We start from the raw sequence: 6024 nt of genomic DNA on the forward strand, positions 1-6024 counted from the left end.
CATGGTTTAGATAGAGAAGATCATCAAAGGCACTTGAAGTCTTTTCATATGATATCTGTAAGTATGTTGCCCAACACATGTGACATTGGATGGTTTCAAGTTATCTGCTTTCCACTCACCTTGGGAGATAAAGCTAGAGAGTGGTTGTTCAACCTACCACCAGGATCTATTCACACATAGGAATAGTTACTCAAAGCTTTAAATAGAAAGCTTTATCCCACCTCTCGAATATCAAGTCAAAGGATTGACATTCTAGGGATTCGTCAAGTGGAAAATGAGAAATTTCATGATTTTTGGGAACGATTCAACAACTTATGCACAAGTTGTCCTCAACAAAGGATTTAAATGAAATGGATTGGATGATGATTGATGCTTCAAGTGGGGGTGACATATCCAACAAGACACCACAAGAAATAAGATCTCTTTTTGGTACCATTTCTCAAAATCAAAGAAACTTCGAGCCTTGAAATGACATGAAGAGAAGCTCTCCACAAGTTGTTGGTGAATTTAGCAACACTCAACATTTGGAATCAAAACTCTTGTATTTGATTAATGTGTTGAATCAAATGGTGGTGGGAAGTGGTAAAAAAATTAATGGTTTGTGGTCTCTGTGCAATTACGATGCACTATACGGGTAAGTGTCCCATGCTTAGAAGTGAACCAGAGGATGTTAATGCAATGGGCGGATATCAAGGTCAACCAAGACCCATGGGGTTTCAAAGCAGATACAATTTAAATTGGAGGAATAACCCAAACAACTAATACCCACCAAAGCTAGCTCCACAACATACTTTGATGAGACCCTGATATCCACAATATTCATCACAAAAACCTTCATATCCATACTATACCCAACCAAAATATGCAACACCACAAACACCTCATCTCCTCCACCTTACCAAAAACCTCAACAACAAGCACAAATAAGTGGTAACAATTAAATGAGTCTTCAAGAACTCGTTACCTCTCTTGCTCACAGCCAAACACAATTTCAACAAGAGACAAAGAACTCCTTCTCCAATATTCAAGCTTGAATAGGAGACTTGGATATCGCTCTCAACAAGATGGAACATGGGGTAAATTTCCATCTGAAACCGAAAAAATCCTAATGTGAATGCAGTAACTTTAAGAAGTGGGAAAGCCCTTAGAGAAAGCAACCTCAAAAGCAGCGCAAGAGAAGAAGAAGATGTGATTGTTGTTAAACCTATAAAGGTGGTAATTCCTTAAAAGGAACCAGTTGTGACGAACATTGATCAAATCGAATAATCTAACAAGCCTATCAAAACATTATTCATTCCACCCCCCTTTACCTCCCGATTAACCATCTTAAAGAAGGAGGACGAGAAGGAATTCATTGGAACTTTCCTCAGTGTCCTAATCAACATTCTACTATTGGATGCTATTGAGCAAATCCAAAGTTATGTGGAATTTCTCAAGGACTTGTGCACCAACATATCTTTGAAACATGTTAATATTAAACATCAATTGGTTGATGTTTTTACCAAGAGCCTTGGTCCTCATCATCAAATGGTTGTTTCCGAGCTTGGTCTACTTCCATATCCTCGGGCTTAGGGGGTGTCAATTTTAACAAACTCAACTAAAAGAGTTGTTATGCAAAAAGTTGAGGAGAGACCAAAAATGACAAGGTCATGAACCTTATGTGGAAAATTTTGTTTAGAGTTTGTTAAGAAGCTAATTGAGTTGTTACTTTTCATATATTAATGTAATTCGTTTCAGTACAGTTTTCACTTTTCACCAATAATGAGAAATCAAAAACTGAAAACCCCAATCTTTCGCTCTTAAACATTTTTTTAATTTTTAATTTTATTCATTTACTTAGGGTGCGTTTGGTTAGCAAGAAAGGAATGGAATTCGAGGGAAAAGGATTCCTATTCCCTCGAATTCATGCGTTTGGTTGGACTTAAAGTAGGGAAAAGGATTCCTAAATGAAATAAACTTTCCACCATATGGAGGAAAGTGAATTCCTTCCAAAGTTGGATGGAAAACATTCATTCTCATCAAGGAAAGTGGCATATTACAAAAATACCCCTTGTACTTATCAAAAAACCCATCACCACTACCACCACAATCATTGACCACCACCACCACCGCTACTACCCCCCCGACCACCACCACCACCACCGTTTCCGCCATAACCACTACCACTGCCGTCATTGCCACCACCGCCGCCACTTCCACCGACCACCACCACCATTACCACCACCCACACCACCGTCACCGCCACCACCACCACCATCCACCATCACCACCGCCACTGCCTGTGACACCACCACCACTACCATCATCGTCGTTACCACCGCCACCGACCACCACTACCCACCATCATCACCACCATTGCCGCTACCACTGCCACTACTAATGCCATCACCCACCAACATCGCCGCCACCACCACCACCACAAATAACACTACTACCACCACCATTACTAGCGATGCCACCATCGTCGCTACCACCATCGCCACCGCCACCAGCTGTCACTGCCACCACCAACACCATAATCGTCATCGTTTTCGCCACCATCTAACACTGCCACTATCACCACCACCTCCGCCACCACAATCAATGTCACTGACACCTTCACCACACCATTGTCGCAGCCACCATTACCACCACCCTTAATTGTCGCCGCCACCACCGCCACTGCCCCCACCACCATTGCCACCACTGCCGAAATTTTACTGTTTTTATAATATTTCATAATGTATTTTTACATATAAGTTAGAAAACAAGGTAAAATTAAGCAAAACAGACAAAAGGGTAATTATGTCATTTTACATGAATTCCAATTCCATTTCTTACCAACCAAACAGATTCTGGAATTAATTCCAATTCCATTTCCTGCCAACCAAACAACATATGGAATTGGATTCAAATTCCTGACATATTCCTTTTTCAATTCGAATTCAAATTCTTTCGAACATCTTAGATTACAGTTAGAAATTGAATGACGAGCATCACTCAATGATTTATTTGTGTTCGTCATCCTTGATAAATAGCACTTTTATGTTCTTTGTTTTGCTTTGAATATGTTTTTACTTTGGTCCGAATTGGATCTAAGCACGATATAAGTCGGTTGACTTGAAAATCTGGATGATAATTTGAAGTTTCGAATTAGTACTTATACATCACTTACTTTTTGTGTTTACTTTATCTTGATTGTAATTTGAGTTATGTCTAGTTGAATGAGTTATTTCTAGTTTTAATTATATTTTATTCAATGTTAATTTCTCTTTGGTTTAATGTTTTAGTAAATAACATGTCTTTGTGATAGTGACAATACATTCATGGAATACCTTTCTGTTATTTGGATTATATTGCAAACAGTTATTTTTGACGACAGATGAGTTCTGTTTTTAATAGTTTTTAATAGGAAAGGACTATTTTATTTGGTGAATATTCATGTTTTGAAAGAGATTTAATTGCACTGAAAATTTTTATAATTGTTATTTGGATTATATTTGCAAACAATTATTCTTGAAGACAAAGAGTTCTATTTTTAATAGTTTTTAATAGGCAAGGACTGTTTTATTTGGTGAATATTCATGTTTTGAAAGAGATTGAATTACACTGAAAATATTTATAACGGTTATTTGGATTATATTGCAAACAATTATTCTTGAAGACAAAGAGTTCTATTGTTAATAGTTTTTAATAGGAAAGGATTGTTTTATTTGATGAATATTCATGTTTTGAAAGAGATTGAATTACATTGAAAATATTTATAATGGTTATTTGGATTATATCGTAAACAATTATTATTGAAGACAATGAGTTCCATTTTTAATTGTTTTTAATACGAAATATGATTGTTTTATTTGGTGAATATTCATGTTTTGAAAATAGTTTTTAATAGGAAAGGATTGTTTTATTTGGTGAATATTCATGTTTTGAAAGAGATTGAATTACATTGAAAATATTTATAATGGTTATTTGGATTATATCGCAAACAATTATTATTGAAGACAATGAGTTCCATTTTTAATAGTTTTTAATAGGAAAGGATTGTTTTATTTGGTGAATATTCATGTTTTGAAAGAGATTGAATTACATTGAAAATATTTATAAAAATGTTAATTGTTGTTTATATGTATAAATGTATATTTATATATATTTAAAGGTGATTGGATTCCATTACATATATTTTGTGTTTAATCGGTGAAAAATTTATTAAAAAGTAAAACGCTATTTTTTTAATCATTTTATATAGGGGTGTCGAACAAGTAAAATTTTCGGCTTTCGGATAGAACGGGTATTTCTTTAAAAAAATAATACCCGATACCCGACCTATATTGTAATTCGAGTTTTCGGGTTTCGTGTATTCGGGTTTGAGGTCGGGTCAGATAATTATCAGGTATACCCGAAAATTTCTTAAATGATACTTATTGATAATTTTTTATTTTTTTATTTTTATATGTTGGTTGGTTTAATAAAGAATTGGATAAGAAAATACTTCATACAATTAACAAGTACATATATAATAACAATACAAATCATTATAATATGTTATGTACTTTTTTAATTCCATTCCGTACGATAGTGAGAAACTGAGAATTGTGATGACGGTTCAGGACTTCAGCTTCAGCGTCGTATTCCCTTTGCAAGTTTGCGTCAACTGTCGAGCCGTCGTTCATAAGAAGGAAACGAAGGGTTTTGTTTTATTTGAAGTGTGTGTACGTGACTGCATTGTATATTTGTTATTATTTAAAAAACGAATTTGGGTATTCAGGTATACCCGAAAATAAATATTCATACCTAAAACCTGACCTATTTTATTATCGGGTTAACCTATTACCCGAATGTTCATACCCGTTATCCGTTCTACCCGAATTCGGAACGGGTCAGGTGGGTAGAACGGGTTTCGGGTTTTTTCAACATGCCTAATTTTATACATTAATTGAATAACATTGCCAAACTTCATGTTTCATTCATATCTTTAAATGATTTAAGATTTCTTGCTAAAGATTGAAATAAGAAATTATAGCATGTCTAAAATATATGTTTCGCAATTAAACTCTCAAATACACTTTTGTCCATATTGACATTAACCACATAGATATTATACTTTACTTTTTTTTTTCTTTGAAAATGACTCATGAAAAGCAAAAACCAAGTATTGTACATCTCCATCTGCATACACTACAAGTGGTTTAAGCATATATTAAGCATAGCCCACTCCCATGTGATATGTCGAATCCGACAAAACCTTCAACAACGACACACCATCCCCATCGCCCATCGTTCATAATTATCTGTACGATACAAATCCAATCATGTCCTTTTTTTACTCCGACACCCACTAAATTTACCATCTCGAATCTTCTCTCTCATTATGTTTACAGATTCCTCGTGCTCAACCATGTAATCTCAAACCTCTTGATCCTCGGCTTCATATCACAGCCGTACACGTGTCCCATCACCGTCTTCTGTGGTGGTCCTAGGTCACGACTGCCGACGGTGGTAACGGCGTTTTGTGGTGGTGTCACGGCCAACGGTGGTGTCCTCGGTAATAGCACCGATCGGCCGTATATCTGTATGCTGACAGATAAAGAGGCATCGATAACACCAATATATGGAAACATACGACCGTTTAAAGCTTGTTTAAAATTACCAAAAACCCCTTCATTGGATGGGAAAGAATTCATTGCTAGGTATCCTAAAAGGTCTACTTTGGGAAAATCAGATTTCTTTTTTTGGTATCATTTTAATTACTCGTGTTTAATTTTGATGGCAATATATAAAATGATTAATAAGTTTTTGTTTTTATAAATAGAAATAAGACCTAAAAAAATATTAAATACTTTTAAACAATAGAAAGAGACGTTTTATCGTAAGAAGACTCTTATACTGAAAATAATAATAATAATGATAATAATAAACATGTTTCATGATAGTGAAACCTTTTCAAAGTTTTAAGTTTTTTTTTTGTTCGTTTTTAGATGTCGATAGTCGACTCTTATAATTATTAATCGTGTTAAATTGTTTGATTTATAATAGACTAATTTC

Source organism: Lactuca sativa, chromosome 2 (assembly GCF_002870075.4).
Source record: "Lactuca sativa cultivar Salinas chromosome 2, Lsat_Salinas_v11, whole genome shotgun sequence".
NCBI classification, from domain to species: Eukaryota; Viridiplantae; Streptophyta; class Magnoliopsida; order Asterales; family Asteraceae; genus Lactuca; species Lactuca sativa.